This window comes from Lathyrus oleraceus, chromosome 3 (assembly GCF_024323335.1).
Source record: "Lathyrus oleraceus cultivar Zhongwan6 chromosome 3, CAAS_Psat_ZW6_1.0, whole genome shotgun sequence".
NCBI classification, from domain to species: Eukaryota; Viridiplantae; Streptophyta; class Magnoliopsida; order Fabales; family Fabaceae; genus Lathyrus; species Lathyrus oleraceus.
The window spans coordinates 522,868,199-522,891,928 of record NC_066581.1 but is presented as its reverse complement, the minus strand read 5'-3'; the positions used below and the strand labels follow the sequence as shown (position 1 = coordinate 522,891,928).

General features: G+C 32.3%; 2 pseudogenes; both read left to right on the top strand.

Annotated features, from left to right (window-relative positions):
- The first annotated feature begins 9,338 nt into the window (after positions 1 to 9,338).
- LOC127131959 (histone H3.2-like) lies at positions 9,339 to 10,326 on the top strand (annotated as a pseudogene).
- Positions 10,327 to 22,403: 12,077 nt separating this feature from the next.
- On the top strand, positions 22,404 to 23,391 carry LOC127131958 (histone H3.2-like; annotated as a pseudogene).
- Positions 23,392 to 23,730: the final 339 nt, after the last annotated feature.

The window sequence follows — 23,730 nt, the reverse complement described above, 5'->3', positions numbered from 1 at the left end:
CAGGGTGTCCGACAGGTCGAGGCATCTCTAGTTGTTGTTGCCCTAGATTAATATGAACGCCTCCATTGTCAAGCATCCCAATTGGTCGGACTGACGCTATTTGAGCGATTGGGTGTGCCTGGCCCTTAGAGGTGCAGAAATAATAGGCTATTCGACCCATTTGATTGGCCAATAATTGATAACTCTGGTTGGTGTTCTGAATTAGGGGCTGAACATTATACTAATTTGTTGAGTGAGCATGTTAACCATCTTGTGGTTACTCTCATCCATTTTTTTATCATATGAAAAGCATGGAGTTTTTCGTAAGAGCAAGCACACTCAAGGGTGCAAATGCATTCCCCCTTGAAGGATTCTCGACTCGGGTGACTAATAGCAGACCATGACGCCACATATGGATTTACAAGGGATTCTATTATTGTGTTATTATCTTAAAATGTTAAACCATTGTTATGTAATATTTCCATCACTGCAGTTGGCATACCATAGGTAAAATCTCTCGATACTTGTGGCATCGGGAAATTTGATACATAAGAAGGCCTAGGATCCATCAAGGAAATACTTATTGTCCTGAGAGTAGTCGAAATACTTGTTTCCATGGGCAAAGCAACTATCACTCCTAGAATTGACGTCATACTCAATACTGGGTCAAGAACATGTCCATTAGTCCCCATGGGATTGGTATTCTTTGTCGTTTCAACCGTCGAAGAGGTAGGTTGTTTATTTTCTGGAGCATTGTTTTCGGGAAGTAGATTGTTTCTAGGACGAACCATTTTGAGTAAAGTTTTACCACTCCTCAGATGCATACAAATCCATATGTAGAAAACATTTTTAAAAAAATGATAATTATAACATAAACCAAAAAACAAACACTTCTAAAACTAAAAAATCGAATAAGAAATTTTGCACAAACAAAGCCCCACTGTGTGTGCCAATTTTTCACTAGTGTTCTTAGTAAACAATCACTTAGTTTTGAGTTTATTACTTGAAGGGTCAAACTAGTAAATCCTAGGGAAAATTTATAAACATGGACAATTTAAGATACGCCCGAGGCTATACACGCGATTAGGGAATAACAATAATAAAATGCATACAAGATAATAATAATAATGTACCTAAAAAAGGCTTCATATGGGCTTAAGCATTGTAGTAGAAATAAAATAGACATTATCCGAACATCATTTGTCGCATCCTTAGAAACTCGGCTTCAAGAGAATCTTCCTTCATATCTACAAGTCTGTTATCCACCAAAGTCTTGAAGAAATCCATCTCGAGCACATTGAGGTCAAGTTTGTGGTACATCGCTTGAGCTTTAGCTCTCTCAAAGGCCTCATCGCTAGCTGAAAGAAGGTCTACTTTGGCCTCCTGCAAGGATTTCTTCATCATCTCATTAAGCCTTAAGCATGTTCAACATCCTAGATCAATTCGAATATGGTTGCTTCAAGCTCCAAACATTTAGAGTCTACTGTTTCTTTCTGTTGCATCGCTTCTGATAACTGTTTGTTCAGATCTTCCACCTTGTCGGTATGAACCTTAAAGATGTCCTTCAATTGGGTTATTTCCTTTGTGAGACAGATTTTGTTCTATTTATAGGCATCATCGACTTCAAATGATCCTCGGGTCATAACACCACACCTCACCAGGTAGGCCCTAATATTTTGGGTTAGCTGCTGAGCAACTATAGTTTTCACCTTCTTAACATCTTCTATTGTACTCAAGTGATCATAAAGAAATTTTAGGCCATAAAAATGTTGGACCAAAACTTGAATTCGGTTGACGAATTAAATAAGAGTAAGTAGGGCAAAGAAGTAATACCTGAGACTTGTGCTTGAAGAAAAGGGGACGAGAGTCACAAACGATGAGCAAAGGAATAAATAAGGTAAAGGTTTCATGGAAATGAGCTTTACAACAATCAGGAAACTTTATCGAACTAAAGTCATGATAGCAATTTGCTTCCCCATAAAAGTCATCGTGAAAAGGAGATAGAAGAAATATGACAAGACGGTCATCATTATTACTCTTTAAAAATCCAATGTCACACGTTAATAGACCATAAAGGTGACCGTTGGACGAAAATAGGACTCGATTCAAGGAGGGAAGAATTCTATGAGTCTTTATCCGAACACTTCACCCCATTGGGCCTTGTGATTGGGGGGCTTATGTACATCCCAAAATTCTCGAAGTCGAGTTATAAGTCACTGAGGCCGAGTATGGAGAGACTTTATGTCGAGTACTTATAGAGAATGACAAGTGTCAACTTGCCACGTATAAAACAAGCCAGAGCCCTGAATTTAGGGTTATCAGAGACGTGTTGGTAGAAGATATGTATGGATCAGTGTAATGGTTATAGGATAGCTTCAACGTTTCATGAGACTTGCAGAAAGTTATTGAGAAGACGTTACATGATAGTAATGAAAATGGCTAACGTTATGGCTATCATTTAACATGGAATTTGAGGAGACACTTCTTAATGATCTTGGAGAATGAAGATGAGTATAAAAAGGCTTCTCACATAGGGAAGAAGGACAAGCAACAAATATGACCTAAATTATAATACATTTGTGGTCTCACCTGACTCGCCTCAGGGATATTATCCAAAAAGTGCTTATCAGAAACACCAACATTTTACCAACCTTTTTCTTTTCCTCTTCATCTTCATCTGAACAACAAGTTTATTATCCCACCAGACAACAATAATACTCTTTATCATAATCACTACCATCTTAACTTGCCTGTTCTCATAGACGCCCATGACGTTGAAGAATTTGTCAACGTCAATTTGTTAATCCAGAACTCCTCCACTCCCATCGTTCTGCAGAATAATGGAACATCAAACTTCATTTGATAATCATGGTTATGTCAATTCACATTATCAATTATCTCTTCCTTTTCGGGTTCTTCTTCTTCAGAACTCGAATTTTGAGCAATAACATCATGATTGTTTCTATCTCGTGGAACCCTAATCGGTTCCCTTCTCTTGTCTCTTCACTCAATTATGTTGGCGTTGTTCATCTGAGTTGTTAAAGTCGCCATTTGTTCAGTCAAAGCAGTTAGGGTCGTGGTAAAAGCCACAGTAGTTCCCTTTAGGTCTGCTCTTGCCAATGGTTGATCTGTTGATCAAGCTACGGAAATAGACATGAGAAAATATGCTTTGATGTCAGTTGACGCTGTCGGAATCACAAAGGATTAGCAAGCGTTAAGCCTGGAATGAAAACACAAGTTTGCAAGCGAAAAGTCTGTCAGATAAAGTTTTGGAGTCCAACAATAGAGAAAATACTTGAATTTTATTATGATCAAAGATAACATTGACAACCACACCCAAAGGTGTTTAAATACATAAAAATAAACCCTAATGAGTTTTTAATCCAAAACAGAAATAAAATAGAAATTTGCAAAAAATATTAAATGTTGTATTTAAGCCTTAGACAAACTCAGATGGATTAAAAGCCCATATGTCACAGCAAAGTAGTGTGTTGGATTCGTGAGTCGATTCTCTATCCGAAAAGGTATAATAATAATCATTTTGATATCGAACGTCAAATTTGCACAATTATTGTCGACCCTTTCCGATGCGCGACTTCTTCTTTAAGACACGCAACCAGCCTTCCTATACCATATTAAGTTTTACGTCGTCTTTGAATGAGTATATGTTAGATATATGTAAGCAGCGTTGTTATTCCTACATCATTTTCCACACCAAATACTTACATCGTATACACTGTTCACCGTATTTATACGGTGAACAATGTATTTTTAAAATAAAATAATATATTTATGAACAGTGCACGTGAACAGTGTTTATGAACAGTGACTTAAAATAGTGAACAAAATTGGTTAATTAAATGTAAAAGGTTGGTTAATAAAGTGACGAAGTTGGTTAATAAATGTCTAGATATTAAAAATATTTTTTAGTGATCAATCAAAGTTGGATAATGAAAAGTAAAAATTGATTAATAAAGCTACGAAATTGGTTAATAAACGTTCAGATATTAAAAATAATTTTGAATAACCACCAAAGTTGATTAATACAAGTTATGAAATTGATTAATAAACGTTCAGATAATAAAATAAAATAAAATTATAATTTTTAAAAACTAATATATTATTATAATATTTTAATGTTTATCGTATTAGTGAACAGTAAAATACAGTATATATGTAGAATATAATATAAGAATAGTATTTTTCATATGTAAAATAGTTTACCACGTATCTAATACCCTAAAATTTTGTGTAAATGTTTCTCTCTCATTCTTTTGTGATCATAAAGCATTGTTCTCCTTATTTCTCTTTGAAGTATCCAATAAATGGTATTAAAATTTGATTCAGCTTGATAGAGAAATAAAAATGGAATCTTGTGTTGAGATTTTTTTTAAAATAATCAGTTTTTAAAAAAAAAAATCAAAAATAATCAATAATTCAAAAAAAATATCAAAATAACCAGTTTTACAAGAGGATGCGCCAGATGAATTGACGCATCCCCTAACCATGAAGAGGAGGCGCCAACTCATGAGGAGCCCAATGCATGCATCAATGTTATTGATGCCTTTTCTTCATGTTTAGGGGGATGTGTCAATTCATCTGGCGTATCCTCTTGTAAAATTGGTTATTTTAGTTGTTGTTTTTTGAATAATCGGTTATTTTCGAAAAAAATTGAAAAAACTGATTATTTTATAAAAAAAAATCTTGTGTTGACTTATGTAATAAATATTTATAAAACAATTTATATATCTAATATCTTAAAAAGTTATTGGTGCATATGTAAACTCTTCTTTGTGATCCTAAAACAATGAATACGTTATTGTTCTTCTCTTTCCCGCATGTGGTCCATAGACACCGGTAAAGAGAAGTAGTACATTGAATTAATTGAGACAGACCTACTTTGTACTACGTGTCTACCACGATACAATATTAGAATTCATACTCAAATGTCAAGTACTACTACTACAACTTTTTTTCTTAATCAAGCAACATTATTATGTACTAGCTTTACATTTTTTTACTACATTATTCTATACCATTTCAGTATTCCACTAGAGAAGGACAACTTTGATTGGAGAAATGACGAAACCCACTTCACACATTATTGCATGCAATGCAATAACAACGTAACCTAACTCTATCGTTAATGCTAACAGAAGTACTACTCTTATATATTTTGTTAATATGAAAATATAATATTGGTCTTTATATAGATTTTTAAAGATTTTTGTTATTCTAGGAAATTAAAACAAATAGATATTATTAATAAGTCATTATTTCTTGGCATTCCAACTATAACAAGTGACGGAGCCAGAAATTTTAAATTGTGCGATCAATATGAATAAAATATTTCATATTCAAAAATATAAAGATATATTATAATTGTTCTAATGACTTTTCATGTTATAAAAATGTTGAAATATTTTCTCATTTTCAACATTAACAAAAAATATACATTATGTGTTTGAGAATTAGGAGTTGATGATTGCTCTGTTGATTTTCTTTTGAAATATTTTTCCATTGCTTATTTGTAAAAACAAAAAAAAATCACAATTAAAATCATATTGAGAAAATCCATACTAATACTATAAAATTGATATATACATAACAATTTCAAATAAACACTATAAAACTCTAAAATTAAATTTTCTGTCATTAACACAATCTCAAGCTTAATAAAGTAATAATATATATTTACTCTTATTACAATAATAAAAATAAATTATAAGTTCATACAGATTAAAATTAAAAAAATTATTTTTTAATAGATCAACCATGGAGAAGAAACTAGTAATAGTGATGCAACTTTGTAGTGAGAGAAATTGGAGTGAGAGAAAAAGGAATATGAAAATTGATTTGTGTAAACTTGGAAAGAATCAAAGAGAATGAATAGGAATAGAAAGAGAAAAGTTGATTTTTTTTAATTTTATTTAAAGCATTTATTTTATTTAGTATATAAAATTAATTATTTTTAAATAAAAAAAGCAAACAATTGGATATTTTAATGTAATGGGATAATTGATGTGTATGAGAAACTAAATTATTCAATATTATTTATTAAGTGGGGGTCATTATAAAAAAGATTCCTAATTTTTAATACAATTAATATATTAATATATTACTTATAATAATAAATATTGAATAAGTAATTATTATGGTGGGGGCATGGGTCCACCCTTGCTACAAAGTAGCTTCGTCCCCGACTACAACAGACTCTTTGTCTTTCCACTAATTTATTAATAGAAACCACTTATTAATATAACATTAAAGTTTATTCAACAAAACTCCCCTGTAAACTTAAATGTTTCTTCTATCCATCATGCCTATCAATTTCTTGCCTCTGTCGAAAATTTCTTTCGATAATGGTTCTGTGAAAATATATGTTGCTTGATCCTTGCTTGCTACATGCCTCAATTCGACACTTCTTTCCTTCACATGTTCTCGAATGAAGTGAAAGCGAACGTTGATGTGTTTGCTTCTTTCATGTTTTACTGGATTCTTTGCTAACTCAATTGTTGATTTGTTGTCCAGTTGTATTATTGTTGCACTTACATGTTTTAGCTCCATTTTGCTCAACAATCTTCTAAGCCATATTGCATGACAAACACACCAAGATGATGCCACATATTCAACTTCACATGTCGGAAGCGTTACTATCGGTTGCTTCTTAGAAAGTCAAGTAAATGCGCTATTTCCCATGAAGAACACATATCCTGAAGTGCTTTTTCGATCGTCTATATCTATGCACCAATCACTGTCGGAGTAACCAACCAACTTGTAATCTTCTGTTCTTGAGTAAAACATTCCCAATGACAACGTTCCTTGGATGTACCTGAGGATTCGCTTCAATGCCTTCCAATGTGAATATGTTGGCTCCTCCATGAATCGACTTATAATTCTGACACTTAAAGAAATTATGGCCTTGTACACGTGAGATAACGAAGACTACCTACCAAGCTTCGATATTTGCTTGCTTTGACATGTTCTCCTCCATCAAATTTCCACAACTTTGCACCTGGTTCCATTGACGTCGAAATCGGATTACAACTTTCCATCTTATATTTTTTAAAGATTTATTTTGCATATTTCTCTTGTGAAATAAAGATTCTTGTTTCTTCTTGTCGAACCTCTAGACCAAGAAATAATCTCATCAGACCCAAGTCTGTCATTTCGAATTCACGTGCCATTGTGCCCTTGAATTCTTCTATCATCTGACCATTTGTTACCCAAGAAGATTAGATCATCGACATAGAGAGCAACAAGTAACATATTACCTTCATTCTTCTTTACATACAGAGCATGTTCGTAGGGACATTGCTTGAAACCATTCTCTTTGAAACATGTGTCGATGCGTGTATCCCATGCTCGCGGTGCTTGCTTCAACCCATAAAGTGACTTCTTCAATTTTAGCACTTTTTCTTCTTTTCCGACTTTCATGTATCTGGGTGGTCGTTTGATGTAAACTTCTTCTTTGAGCACACCATTTAGAAATGTTGACTTGACATCCATTTGAAATATCGCCCATTTGAATTGAGCAACTTGAGAAATGAGCAATCAAATTGTCTACATTCTTGCAACATGTGCAAATACTTCATCATAGTCAATTCCTGCTTTCTGCTTGTATCCCTTCCCAACAAGTCGCGTCTTATACCGTTTTATTTCGCCTTGAGCGTTCATCTTTTTCTTGAATATCCACTTCACACCAATGGGTTGACTTCCTTTTGGTAATTCTGCTAGTTCCCATATGTCATTACGTTCAGTGGCCTTAATCTCTTCGTTCATGGCAGTTTTCCATTTTTTGTCTCGCAACGCCTCTTCAAGTTTAATGTTTTTAGTATCTGCCAAAAGACATACAAGGTGTATCTCTTCTGTCGTATCATACAAATCTTGCAGACTTCGCATTCTGGGTTGTAGAGGTTCATCTTCATTGTCAGAATCTTCAAGTTCTGTTGAAATGCTTGTTGGTACAACGATTGATGGTTCTTCAACTTCGACGATAACTTATGTCGAATTGTTCCAGTCCCACTTGCTCGCTTCGTTTATTCGAACATCTCTACTCACTATCACCTCCTTGCTTATGGGATGGAATAACTTGTACCCTTTTGTCTTATCATCATACCCAATGAATATGTACTTCTGACTTTTTTCTTCTAGCATTCTTCGTTCTTCGTTGACCTAAAAGAGGAATCTTTGTCGCCCTTGAGGCAATATGTACGTTAGATCATCAAAGAGGAATTCTTGCTACCCATAGCCATAAGGTTGTACTCCGAGTTTATAGGTGGTTACTGTAACACCCCAGTTGTAGTGAATTATTTTATTTTAATTTAATTATACTAAGCTTGAGAATATTGAAGAAAATTGAAGATGTAAATGTGTTTTAAATGGAATCAGACTTTATTGTCAGATCGTGGGCCATAATCTTATCAATTAGTCATGAATGTGTTATCCATCGTATCTTAATTTAAATATCCCCCATGTTAGTTTTGGGTTGACGCGATCCTCATGGCCCATCAGGTGTCTCAACTTGGTGTAGTTCTATTCGACGAACTATATTTTGGCGCGAACTCTATTAACTCCCGATTACAGTCATAGCCACTCTTGACGACTTGACCCAATAGATCAAACATATATAGTCCATACACATGAACCACATATGGCAAAATGTTTTTTTTTAAATTATTTATAGGTCAAACATGTACACGATCATTTCTTATCTACTCCTCTCTCATTAAACTTTATCTTCACAAAATCACCTAAAAAAACCAACCACATTGTTAATGTAAAGATGAGTGCATTTTTTTATTCTATCAAAACCAATGATGCATATTCTCTTTCTTTAATATTCTTTAACATTTTCTCTTTTATTAGATGACATTTTTATGAAGACCAAATTTTCTCTTTTGTTAGATGAAATCTAATGTAAACTACTACGATGCTTTTAGCATTCCTCTGCTACTCACTCCTATTATATTTATAATTTATAAGACACAATTTATTTTTTAAATTAATTAAATAATCAATGTATCTGATCTATTATTAGATAAGATACATTAATTATTCAATAAATTAAAAAATAAATTATTTATTATAAATAGAACCGAAGAGAATAATTAATAATATAGGTATCATTTCAATAATAAAAAAAATATTAATATAAGACACCCAAAATTTTAATTAGTTATTGAAAAAAAACTATTCCATAAAATAATATTTGGTTATGCAAAAAAATTGAAAATAAATTAGTTTTTTTATCATAAGAAATTGACTTTTGAAAAAAAAATCAAATTAATCTATTTTACTAGTATGGTACAATAGGAATGTTTTCTTTTTGTATTTTAAAAAGGAGAAAATTTAATTTGATGCGAAGAATAGAAAAAAGAATTAAAGCTATTACCACGCGGCCGGTCATAATTCAAATTCAAACTAACAAAAATGTTAACGAAATAATCCCATTGGTCACTTTCTCATGCCACGGATACCTATCCCCATATCGTTCCATCAGAGACTAACAGCCGTAGATGTCTTCTCCCATCAACGGTTATCATCTCCCCAATTTATCTTCACAATTCCCGTTTTTCCTCGCTATATATAACTCAAATTTCTCAATCAGTCTCATTGCAATCAATTTTCCATCCCTTTCTCAAATTCAAATTGAAGAAAGTTTCTCTCATTTTCTTTCCGATCGAAATGGCACGTACCAAACAAACCGCTCGCAAATCCACCGGAGGAAAAGCTCCAAGGAAACAATTGGCGACAAAAGCTGCTCGGAAATCTGCTCCGGCGACCGGAGGTGTGAAGAAGCCTCACAGATTCCGTCCAGGAACTGTTGCTTTGAGAGAGATTAGGAAGTATCAGAAGAGCACCGAACTTCTCATAAGGAAGCTTCCGTTCCAAAGATTGGTTAGGGAAATCGCTCAGGATTTCAAAACAGATCTCAGATTCCAAAGCAGTGCCGTTTCTGCACTTCAAGAAGCAGCTGAAGCTTACCTGGTTGGTTTGTTTGAAGATACTAACCTTTGCGCCATTCATGCAAAGAGAGTTACTATCATGCCTAAGGATATTCAACTAGCTCGCAGGATCAGAGGAGAGAGAGCTTAGAATTTGTTCTGTTAGGGTTTAGATGTTTAAATCCTTTGAATTAGTTGTGCAAACCTATTTTGATTTTATTTATGTTATAAATGATACGTGAAAGTAGGATGGAAAAAAGTCGAAAATCGCTCTAACATTTATGCGCTAACGTTAGAGAATCTGTATCCATTATTGATCCACTATTAAACAATGTGAAAATCAACCAACAGAGAGAAAATGCAGTTTAGCATATGGTTCTTTTGTAGTATGTGACTTAAATGTGATTTGTATTACTCGAAAGTTGAATTTATTTATTTATTAAATGGGTTTTTTTTTATTAAGGGTTTTGAAATTAAAGATATTTTAGTACTTTAAAAAAGATCAATACTTTTTTTTTACTTCACATATATTTATTTTATACAAATAAATCATAGTGAATTGCAACAAGTTTTTAAAACGGAAGGCAACATTGCTTATCCGTATATATTTGTACTTTTTATGCCTACAATAGAGTAGACACTAATTACGTTATAAGCTTAAAATAGATTTAAGCTTTTATAAATGCAAGCGTCTAATCTAAGACCTAGTGAGGAGACTTGTTTTAAAGCCTACAAACATGATTACACGTCCTTGGACTTTGACCCACAAATGTAAGGATTAAGGGGAGTCATTCCTTTTATGTAGGAGATAGTCGATCCCTAGGACTATGAGTATTTCAATTATTAATTGAGAGAGTTTCATTTGACTTACTTAAAACATGACATGACATATTTTTCCACAAAATAAAACACATAGGGGGTGGTGAGCTCGGTCACATGCTCGTCATGTGATCTTGCCTAGGCATGGCAATATAACCCATACCCGCGGGTACCAACCCGAACCCGCCCCGAAGTTGACGGGGAAAACCCGCTTTGAATGGGTTTGGGTTTTCCCCGATTTTAAAATATGGGGATGGGTCGGGTAATGGGGACACTAGTACCCACCCCGAACCCGACCCCGAACCCGCCCCGTTTATTTCATTATATACATTATTATTTATTTTTGAATATTTAGAGTATTAAATATGTGTTCAATGTTTTGATATTTTAATTTTAATTTATTATTTAAAATATTTGAAATGAATGTATGGAATTTTTTTAGATTGTTTTATTTTATTATTTGTAATGTAATTTTATTTTGGAAAAATAAACATTTCTATTTAAAAAACTGATTTCACTAAATGAATGGTGGCGGGGCGGGGATACCCGAACCCGACCCGAACCCGTTTAGGACGGGTTTGGGTTTTGATTCTCCATCCCCGTTTGGGTTTGGGACGGGGAATGGGGATTGTTTGGGGGTTGGGTTTGGGTTTGGGGGAGATAAAAACCGTCCCCGACCCGCCCCGTTGCCATGCCTAATCTTGCCACTTATTATTTAGGTATTGCTTATGTATCTAGGGATTGAAGAGTTTATGGGTTGAGCTGTTGGACTTTATAAAAAATATTTCAGTCCATCCTCTTAAGTACAAGGCTTGTAAGAGCGATGTGATTAAGCAATAATATTTCATTCCGTAGTTCCCCAAGCACAAGGTTTATAAAGGCAAAGTAATTTGAGTGAGAATATTTCATTCCGTAGTTCCTCAAGCACAAAGATTGTAAGGGCAAAGTGATTGTCGTGTGTTCAAAGGCGACGACAATTGGGCTGTTAATTGATGTGCATATTCTAGTTTGATTCTTGTTCGTGGTGTTTCAAGGGAAGTTGTGTTGACTTGCTCATGATTAATGGTTAACTTTTGGATTAATGGAGTAGTTAATGCATTGGAATGATTAAAATAGTCTTGAGATTGAGCAAATGATTCGGGACGTTCCTCTATCTGCGTTCTTGCAATTATGTCTCTTGACGCTATATTACAACAACGATGACTAGGACCCTATTAAGGTATATGGAAGCCATACATCCTTTATAAATGTAAGACCCATGGTATTTATTTTTCATCGTCTTTTCAAACTTGTTTGATCTTCTTCTAAGAATCATACTACTTTGTTCATCTATCATTTCCTCAAGCAAATCTTCACTTCATGTATTTTCACTATTTTTATATCTATTTTCTCTTTTCAAACATTTAGAAGATGATGTTCATTAGAGAGTATGATGAAAACATAAATTTATTAGAGTTTAAGAAATGTGAGAAGAGGTGTAAAATGTGGAATCACTATTTAGCAAATTCAAAGCAACGTGATGGAAGAGTTGATTGGAAAATTATTGAGCTATGAATGTTAATGAGTTATGATAGTAGCTCTAGTAGCTCCAATTGCAGCGATATATGTGATAATGACATTATGTTTCTCTCTTCTTTTCTAAGACAAATAAGATCATTGATGGAGACTAAGAATACTACTCACTCTAGTGGAAGAGTTAAAACTAATTAATTATGTTCTCAATAGTGCATCCAAGGTGGCTTTATTTTGCAAAGGTCTGTTTATATCAAGTACTAGAGATGAATTTGATGTTCTATTAGAGCTCTGTAATGAGGGAGAACAAGTTAGCTTGATGATGATGCAAGGGAAAGGGAACAAATTTTCTATATGTACATTCGTGTTTGAGTTTAAGGTCTTACTAACGGTCAACGTTGCCTCTTATCAAATACATGTGAATAGTTGAGCATTTATTAGGGGGTTTGAGATTTTGTGTATGGGTCTTGGGGTCATGCCTACGATATGAATTTTCTTTCTTTCTATGGTATCGAGGGCATTGACAAAGGGTGGTTGAGTTTCCATAAGCGCACTCGCAAATATGGGATTACTCACTTTGCACTTGTGAAACTATAAGAATTGGAAAGATAAGCTTGTATGACAACACGATATATGTGAGTGCTCGATAGTAATATTTGAAGAGATTGACGAGGGTCAATTTTCTTTATAGTCTTTCAAATGCATCCTAGGAGAGATTATTGGTCGAGCTTCTAGGATCCGCAAAGACAAACTTCAGATCATAATTATATGATTATGACCATGAAGCCATTTTTATGTGAGAAGGTGACTTCTGGCGCAAGAGTTGACATGATTTTCAAGGGCCAGTCCACTATGTGCATCACTTGACATGCACACCTTTTACGAGAAGAGCTTTACTTTCTCCCTCTAGCGAATCCTCCGACAATGGTGTAAAGCGTATGACGAACGATAGTTGTGTAATCCTAAAATCCAAAATAATATATTCTTTATTATCAATTTCTAAGGTGTTCAAAACTAAACAAAGTTATGAATTTTGAAAAACTTTTTGTGATAAAGGACTTCACCACATCAATTAACATATTATAAATTATTATTAATAATTAAATTGAATCTACATCACTATATTGAGTACTCAAAATATTTTAATGTTGTAGAGGAAAATAATTTAGAAAATAAAAATAAATATCCTGATCCGATGTTACCTGTCAGTGCAGATTTCTTCCAAACTTAAACTTCAAGAATCAATAACATGTATTAACCGCACAATTTTGCAAATGCAGAGTCAATCAAGACACACACACATGTGCACACACGCTAACACACATACAAAAAGGTGAATTTTAAAAACATGTAAAAATGTAAAATAACTAAAAAGAACACACAAATTCTCAAGTAAACACCGCAGAACATCAAATCACATCTAGCATAGATCATCAACATCAAACATCTATATAAGTTGTAATGCTAATGTTTAAACATTCTCCTATCAATAATACCCAAAGCAATCAATATATAAAACATCAATGTAAATCATATCAATCATCAAGTTCAATCACAATTCAAGCGATACATAGTACTTCTATTTATGATAGTGTGCTACATCCAGCGATATTGTATTACATCTCATAATTCTATTTTAGATGTGCTTCTCTAAAGGGATATTGCACCATATGTTCATTTCTCTCTAGTGATATTGTGCCACAACTGATATAATATTTCTCTCTATTCAATATTGCACAATACCAATCCTATAAGTTGATTACTTATCTAATATCGATTAAGCTTGTCAGAATATACCCATTTGGTGACAAAATAATATATACGTAATGTTTAGTCTCTCCCCCTCGTTGGCCTAAGTTGTTGCTTAAAAGTACCATATTTAACACACGTTGAAACCACTATTGTTTCATCATCTGTGAGAGCTATCTTATACTTTTACATCTCAATTTTTAAACATATTATTTATCATTTATACAATACATCATCATTATATGTTTCATACATTCCACATCACATACATATATGTCATAATTATGTATATTAAATCATAATCTAGCACACCAAGTATTTTCATATAAAGTCAATTATTGACTCAATATCATCACTAGTACATCATTATGAAAAATTATTACAATATTTCATTCATAATATATAATCATCTCACATTTATGTCAATGATCAAATAATTATAATAATTTGATAACTATATCATTTTAGACATGAACAAAATAAAACACAAAATTTTTCTCAATAAAATTAACTACCACACATTCCACATAAATTGATTCAATCGATACCTTAATAAGAGTTTTAGTTTACATTTTAACCCCACACTTCCAAATTTGCACATTAATTTAATTATCGCTCAAGAGATACAACTATCACAACAAGTCTCGACTAAATTTTTAGAAATACGTCTCTCATATTCATCTCAATTATTTTACACTCATAAATCAAACTCACTTTCACCTCGTACCTTAAGATTTGGAGCTTTACCACCAAGTGCATTTTTTATCACAACAATAATATTTTCAGTAGCAATAAGAGACAAATGATGCTAGCGAACAAAACTGAAAAACAGCGAGATGTTCTTCAAGTCGGCGAACGTGATTGATAAATTATGAATAACGCAAAAACCATGTCAATAATTAATACAAGTTTTAGAAACAAAAGAAGAGTCAAAATAACACAAAATAAAATATTTGGAAAGTGCGAAAGAGTCTGATTTAAATGTTTGAGTATTGAACAAACATAGTGTTTTTTAAATTTTATGATTCAATCATTCCAAAAACAATATCAATTATTTGAGATGGCGCACAAACGGATCAAGATTGAGAAAACAACTTCGTGGACACGAGAAACCTCGTTTTTCAAAGTGTAACAATTTATGATTTCAAATATATAAAATGAAATAGGGCGTTGCTTGGAGTTCAAATATGGTCTCTATATATTTGTGAGACCAATTTTCGTGCCACATCATCCTATAGTCTTATGTGTCTCCTCCAAAATATTATTTTCACTTTTCAAATAGATAAATAGAATATTTAATCTCCATTGGAGGTTACGGGTTCGAACCTTGGAGAAGACGAAGAAAATTCTCATTTTTAACAAAAATGATCTAAGAAGAAAATCAATATTCTAACTATATATATTCTCCTAAAAATTTCAACTTTAAAATAGACATGTGACCTTAAAGAGTATAATAAAAATATTGAGAATAATGTCTAAAAAAGAACACTCATATTTGAATTGATATGAACGATAAAATCAGATAAATTTTTATAATCCCATTAGTAAAATTAAAATAATTATTTAAAAAACAATTAAATTAATATATCAACTAGCATTTTCAACCCTTTATTCATTAGATAACTAAAGTTTGATAAAAATAAATATAAATTTTATAAAGCTAATAAAGTTTTATTTGATAATATTTACAAATAAACTTTTAATTTTGTTTAACACTGAGAATACACACCTTTAACAACTTAAAATTAAATATACAAATTAAAGATAACTACTAAAAAGACATGAGAATCAAAATAAAACAATTTTTTTTTCAATTATTTATATTTGCAAAGTTAATTTCGAATGTCATTCTTAATTTACAAGCATGTATTTTCCTTCCAAATAAATTGAATATATTTTATATGTGATTAATTCATATCATTGTCTTAATTATAACTTAAAATAAAGTACTCTAATATAAATTTAGTAATCAAGTTTTTCAAAATAGTTTGTCTTAATTATAGTTTACAATAAATAACTGTAATATAAATTTAGTAATTAAGTTTTTCAAAATAGTTTTTTAACATATTTAAAATTCAATAAAAACGAATAAATTAGTTTACAACCGCGCATCGCGCGGGTCTTAATCTAGTTTTGTAATAATTAACGGTGTTATCATATAGCTTCATCATTCCTGCACTTAGATTTTCTCTAACCAAATATCAATAAATCTCCTAATATTTTGTTTTGTCATGAAAATTGGATTAATTAGAATGTGAATTGCACTTTAATGGTCGTAATAACTTTAAGTAAAGTGCAATTAATTCAAATAACTTTAAGGAAGTAGTGCATCCATCAAATCTCACATATTTGAAGTGCCAATATTATATACTTTATCTCTAAAGATGATCTTGATACAATGAGTTTTTTTTATAAAGGAAACATCAACATTCAATAGATGAAATAGAAGGAGTACAAGTAAAATGGTAAATATTATGTAAGAGCATTCTCCATCCACATACTAAAATCAACACTAATATCTAAGTCTACCAAGATTCAGACAATAATAAGCTTTGAGAAATTAGAATCCAATGGGGTATTACCAATCCAATTCCTTAATCTAAGCAACCAAGCAAACTCTTCCACAAAAGATAAATGAGTATAGGAACCACAATCTTTAAATCTATCCAGTTACAGATCATTTCTTTGACTTTATCACGCTCAGTTCAATTATATAAGTTCTTTAGATTGATTAAATTCATCATCTCTGAAAGGAGCATTTGTTAAAAGGAAGAAAGAGTTCGATTTGCAAAGCTCATACTTATATTTCTACTCAAGAACACATTACATTCATCAAAATCTCTTTGGAGCCTTTTATCAAACATCTTGAAGACACACTTAAAATAGGCTAAACAAAAGAGCAACACACATGTGAACCAAACAAACAAACATAAAAAATGATAAACAAAATAATAATAATAATACGTATCCAAACACAATATCTCAACAATTTTGAAACTTCTGGTGGTGGAGGTCTTTTTCCATGTTGGATGTTCCGAAGCTTTGGCATATTGGCTGGTGAAGATGGATTTAGATTTGCGACTGTGAGTACCTAGTGGTTGTTGGCGGAGAGAAGAGAAAATATGATAGAGGTTGAAGGTAGGATATGGCAAGAACTCTATAGAGATGGATGGTTCAAATAATTGGAAATGAGAGAAGGAAAACCCACAAAGGGAGAGAAGTCTCCATTGGGGAGGAGGGAGCCTCCATGAAGGAGGAGAGAAGCTCCAAAATCGGATGTGAGGCGACACTCAACCATAAAATGAAACCCTAATTTTATAGAGGGGAGAGTTTATCTCTCTAAACATAAATTCTGCTTCTAAAACAAAATTTTCATAACCTTGCAGTGATATTGTTTATAATGCGCTATATGATAATTTTTTCTTTGGATGTAGCTTCTAAAACTCAAACACAGTGAGTTTCTTCTTGGTTCTTCATGATATTTGTGATTTTCTTAGGAAGAAGCATTGTTTTGCGATATACCTTATTCAATCAAGACATACATATCACTCTACATCAAAATAACCTTGCAATTGAAATCTTGAATTTATTGAAAATTAATATGCCACTGCCAGGACATTGTCTTCAAGAACTTGAGAACCCATGTTGCAACATTAAAATGGTTATTTTAGTTGTTGTTTTTTGAATAATCGGTTATTTTCGAAAAAAATTGAAAAAACTGATTATTTTATAAAAAAAAATCTTGTGTTGACTTATGTAATAAATATTTATAAAACAATTTATATATCTAATATCTTAAAAAGTTATTGGTGCATATGTAAACTCTTCTTTGTGATCCTAAAACAATGAATACGTTATTGTTCTTCTCTTTCCCGCATGTGGTCCATAGACACCGGTAAAGAGAAGTAGTACATTGAATTAATTGAGACAGACCTACTTTGTACTACGTGTCTACCACGATACAATATTAGAATTCATACTCAAATGTCAAGTACTACTACTACAACTTTTTTTCTTAATCAAGCAACATTATTATGTACTAGCTTTACATTTTTTTTACTACATTATTCTATACCATTTCAGTATTCCACTAGAGAAGGACAACTTTGATTGGAGAAATGACGAAACCCACTTCACACATTATTGCATGCAATGCAATAACAACGTAACCTAACTCTATCGTTAATGCTAACAGAAGTACTACTCTTATATATTTTGTTAATATGAAAATATAATATTGGTCTTTATATAGATTTTTAAAGATTTTTGTTATTCTAGGAAATTAAAACAAATAGATATTATTAATAAGTCATTATTTCTTGGCATTCCAACTATAACAAGTGACGGAGCCAGAAATTTTAAATTGTGCGATCAATATGAATAAAATATTTCATATTCAAAAATATAAAGATATATTATAATTGTTCTAATGACTTTTCATGTTATAAAAATGTTGAAATATTTTCTCATTTTCAACATTAACAAAAAATATACATTATGTGTTTGAGAATTAGGAGTTGATGATTGCTCTGTTGATTTTCTTTTGAAATATTTTTCCATTGCTTATTTGTAAAAACAAAAAAAATCACAATTAAAATCATATTGAGAAAATCCATACTAATACTATAAAATTGATATATACATAACAATTTCAAATAAACACTATAAAACTCTAAAATTAAATTTTCTGTCATTAACACAATCTCAAGCTTAATAAAGTAATAATATATATTACTCTTATTACAATAATAAAAATAAATTATAAGTTCATACAGATTAAAATTAAAAAAATTATTTTTTAATAGATCAACCATGGAGAAGAAACTAGTAATAGTGATGCAACTTTGTAGTGAGAGAAATTGGAGTGAGAGAAAAAGGAATATGAAAATTGATTTGTGTAAACTTGGAAAGAATCAAAGAGAATGAATAGGAATAGAAAGAGAAAAGTTGATTTTTTTTAATTTTATTTAAAGCATTTATTTTATTTAGTATATAAAATTAATTATTTTTAAATAAAAAAAGCAAACAATTGGATATTTTAATGTAATGGGATAATTGATGTGTATGAGAAACTAAATTATTCAATATTATTTATTAAGTGGGGGTCATTATAAAAAAGATTCCTAATTTTTAATACAATTAATATATTAATATATTACTTATAATAATAAATATTGAATAAGTAATTATTATGGTGGGGGCATGGGTCCACCCTTGCTACAAAGTAGCTTCGTCCCCGACTACAACAGACTCTTTGTCTTTCCACTAATTTATTAATAGAAACCACTTATTAATATAACATTAAAGTTTATTCAACAAAACTCCCCTGTAAACTTAAATGTTTCTTCTATCCATCATGCCTATCAATTTCTTGCCTCTGTCGAAAATTTCTTTCGATAATGGTTCTGTGAAAATATATGTTGCTTGATCCTTGCTTGCTACATGCCTCAATTCGACACTTCTTTCCTTCACATGTTCTCGAATGAAGTGAAAGCGAACGTTGATGTGTTTGCTTCTTTCATGTTTTACTGGATTCTTTGCTAACTCAATTGTTGATTTGTTGTCCAGTTGTATTATTGTTGCACTTACATGTTTTAGCTCCATTTTGCTCAACAATCTTCTAAGCCATATTGCATGACAAACACACCAAGATGATGCCACATATTCAACTTCACATGTCGGAAGCGTTACTATCGGTTGCTTCTTAGAAAGTCAAGTAAATGCGCTATTTCCCATGAAGAACACATATCCTGAAGTGCTTTTTCGATCGTCTATATCTATGCACCAATCACTGTCGGAGTAACCAACCAACTTGTAATCTTCTGTTCTTGAGTAAAACATTCCCAATGACAACGTTCCTTGGATGTACCTGAGGATTCGCTTCAATGCCTTCCAATGTGAATATGTTGGCTCCTCCATGAATCGACTTATAATTCTGACACTTAAAGAAATTATGGCCTTGTACACGTGAGATAACGAAGACTACCTACCAAGCTTCGATATTTGCTTGCTTTGACATGTTCTCCTCCATCAAATTTCCACAACTTTGCACCTGGTTCCATTGACGTCGAAATCGGATTACAACTTTCCATCTTATATTTTTTAAAGATTTATTTTGCATATTTCTCTTGTGAAATAAAGATTCTTGTTTCTTCTTGTCGAACCTCTAGACCAAGAAATAATCTCATCAGACCCAAGTCTGTCATTTCGAATTCACGTGCCATTGTGCCCTTGAATTCTTCTATCATCTGACCATTTGTTACCCAAGAAGATTAGATCATCGACATAGAGAGCAACAAGTAACATATTACCTTCATTCTTCTTTACATACAGAGCATGTTCGTAGGGACATTGCTTGAAACCATTCTCTTTGAAACATGTGTCGATGCGTGTATCCCATGCTCGCGGTGCTTGCTTCAACCCATAAAGTGACTTCTTCAATTTTAGCACTTTTTCTTCTTTTCCGACTTTCATGTATCTGGGTGGTCGTTTGATGTAAACTTCTTCTTTGAGCACACCATTTAGAAATGTTGACTTGACATCCATTTGAAATATCGCCCATTTGAATTGAGCAACTTGAGAAATGAGCAATCAAATTGTCTACATTCTTGCAACATGTGCAAATACTTCATCATAGTCAATTCCTGCTTTCTGCTTGTATCCCTTCCCAACAAGTCGCGTCTTATACCGTTTTATTTCGCCTTGAGCGTTCATCTTTTTCTTGAATATCCACTTCACACCAATGGGTTGACTTCCTTTTGGTAATTCTGCTAGTTCCCATATGTCATTACGTTCAGTGGCCTTAATCTCTTCGTTCATGGCAGTTTTCCATTTTTTGTCTCGCAACGCCTCTTCAAGTTTAATGTTTTTAGTATCTGCCAAAAGACATACAAGGTGTATCTCTTCTGTCGTATCATACAAATCTTGCAGACTTCGCATTCTGGGTTGTAGAGGTTCATCTTCATTGTCAGAATCTTCAAGTTCTGTTGAAATGCTTGTTGGTACAACGATTGATGGTTCTTCAACTTCGACGATAACTTATGTCGAATTGTTCCAGTCCCACTTGCTCGCTTCGTTTATTCGAACATCTCTACTCACTATCACCTCCTTGCTTATGGGATGGAATAACTTGTACCCTTTTGTCTTATCATCATACCCAATGAATATGTACTTCTGACTTTTTTCTTCTAGCATTCTTCGTTCTTCGTTGACCTAAAAGAGGAATCTTTGTCGCCCTTGAGGCAATATGTACGTTAGATCATCAAAGAGGAATTCTTGCTACCCATAGCCATAAGGTTGTACTCCGAGTTTATAGGTGGTTACTGTAACACCCCAGTTGTAGTGAATTATTTTATTTTAATTTAATTATACTAAGCTTGAGAATATTGAAGAAAATTGAAGATGTAAATGTGTTTTAAATGGAATCAGACTTTATTGTCAGATCGTGGGCCATAATCTTATCAATTAGTCATGAATGTGTTATCCATCGTATCTTAATTTAAATATCCCCCATGTTAGTTTTGGGTTGACGCGATCCTCATGGCCCATCAGGTGTCTCAACTTGGTGTAGTTCTATTCGACGAACTATATTTTGGCGCGAACTCTATTAACTCCCGATTACAGTCATAGCCACTCTTGACGACTTGACCCAATAGATCAAACATATATAGTCCATACACATGAACCACATATGGCAAAATGTTTTTTTTTAAATTATTTATAGGTCAAACATGTACACGATCATTTCTTATCTACTCCTCTCTCATTAAACTTTATCTTCACAAAATCACCTAAAAAAACCAACCACATTGTTAATGTAAAGATGAGTGCATTTTTTTATTCTATCAAAACCAATGATGCATATTCTCTTTCTTTAATATTCTTTAACATTTTCTCTTTTATTAGATGACATTTTTATGAAGACCAAATTTTCTCTTTTGTTAGATGAAATCTAATGTAAACTACTACGATGCTTTTAGCATTCCTCTGCTACTCACTCCTATTATATTTATAATTTATAAGACACAATTTATTTTTTAAATTAATTAAATAATCAATGTATCTGATCTATTATTAGATAAGATACATTAATTATTCAATAAATTTAAAAAATAAATTATTTATTATAAATAGAACCGAAGAGAATAATTAATAATATAGGTATCATTTCAATAATAAAAAAAATATTAATATAAGACACCCAAAATTTTAATTAGTTATTGAAAAAAAACTATTCCATAAAATAATATTTGGTTATGCAAAAAAATTGAAAATAAATTAGTTTTTTTATCATAAGAAATTGACTTTTGAAAAAAAAATCAAATTAATCTATTTTACTAGTATGGTACAATAGGAATGTTTTCTTTTTGTATTTTAAAAAGGAGAAAATTTAATTTGATGCGAAGAATAGAAAAAAGAATTAAAGCTATTACCACGCGGCCGGTCATAATTCAAATTCAAACTAACAAAAATGTTAACGAAATAATCCCATTGGTCACTTTCTCATGCCACGGATACCTATCCCCATATCGTTCCATCAGAGACTAACAGCCGTAGATGTCTTCTCCCATCAACGGTTATCATCTCCCCAATTTATCTTCACAATTCCCGTTTTTCCTCGCTATATATAACTCAAATTTCTCAATCAGTCTCATTGCAATCAATTTTCCATCCCTTTCTCAAATTCAAATTGAAGAAAGTTTCTCTCATTTTCTTTCCGATCGAAATGGCACGTACCAAACAAACCGCTCGCAAATCCACCGGAGGAAAAGCTCCAAGGAAACAATTGGCGACAAAAGCTGCTCGGAAATCTGCTCCGGCGACCGGAGGTGTGAAGAAGCCTCACAGATTCCGTCCAGGAACTGTTGCTTTGAGAGAGATTAGGAAGTATCAGAAGAGCACCGAACTTCTCATAAGGAAGCTTCCGTTCCAAAGATTGGTTAGGGAAATCGCTCAGGATTTCAAAACAGATCTCAGATTCCAAAGCAGTGCCGTTTCTGCACTTCAAGAAGCAGCTGAAGCTTACCTGGTTGGTTTGTTTGAAGATACTAACCTTTGCGCCATTCATGCAAAGAGAGTTACTATCATGCCTAAGGATATTCAACTAGCTCGCAGGATCAGAGGAGAGAGAGCTTAGAATTTGTTCTGTTAGGGTTTAGATGTTTAAATCCTTTGAATTAGTTGTGCAAACCTATTTTGATTTTATTTATGTTATAAATGATACGTGAAAGTAGGATGGAAAAAAGTCGAAAATCGCTCTAACATTTATGCGCTAACGTTAGAGAATCTGTATCCATTATTGATCCACTATTAAACAATGTGAAAATCAACCAACAGAGAGAAAATGCAGTTTAGCATATGGTTCTTTTGTAGTATGTGACTTAAATGTGATTTGTATTACTCGAAAGTTGAATTTATTTATTTATTAAATGGGTTTTTTTTTATTAAGGGTTTTGAAATTAAAGATATTTTAGTACTTTAAAAAAGATCAATACTTTTTTTTTACTTCACATATATTTATTTTATACAAATAAATCATAGTGAATTGCAACAAGTTTTAAAACGGAAGGCAACATTGCTTATCCGTATATATTTGTACTTTTTATGCCTACAATAGAGTAGACACTAATTACGTTATAAGCTTAAAATAGATTTAAGCTTTTATAAATGCAAGCGTCTAATCTAAGACCTAGTGAGGAGACTTGTTTTAAAGCCTACAAACATG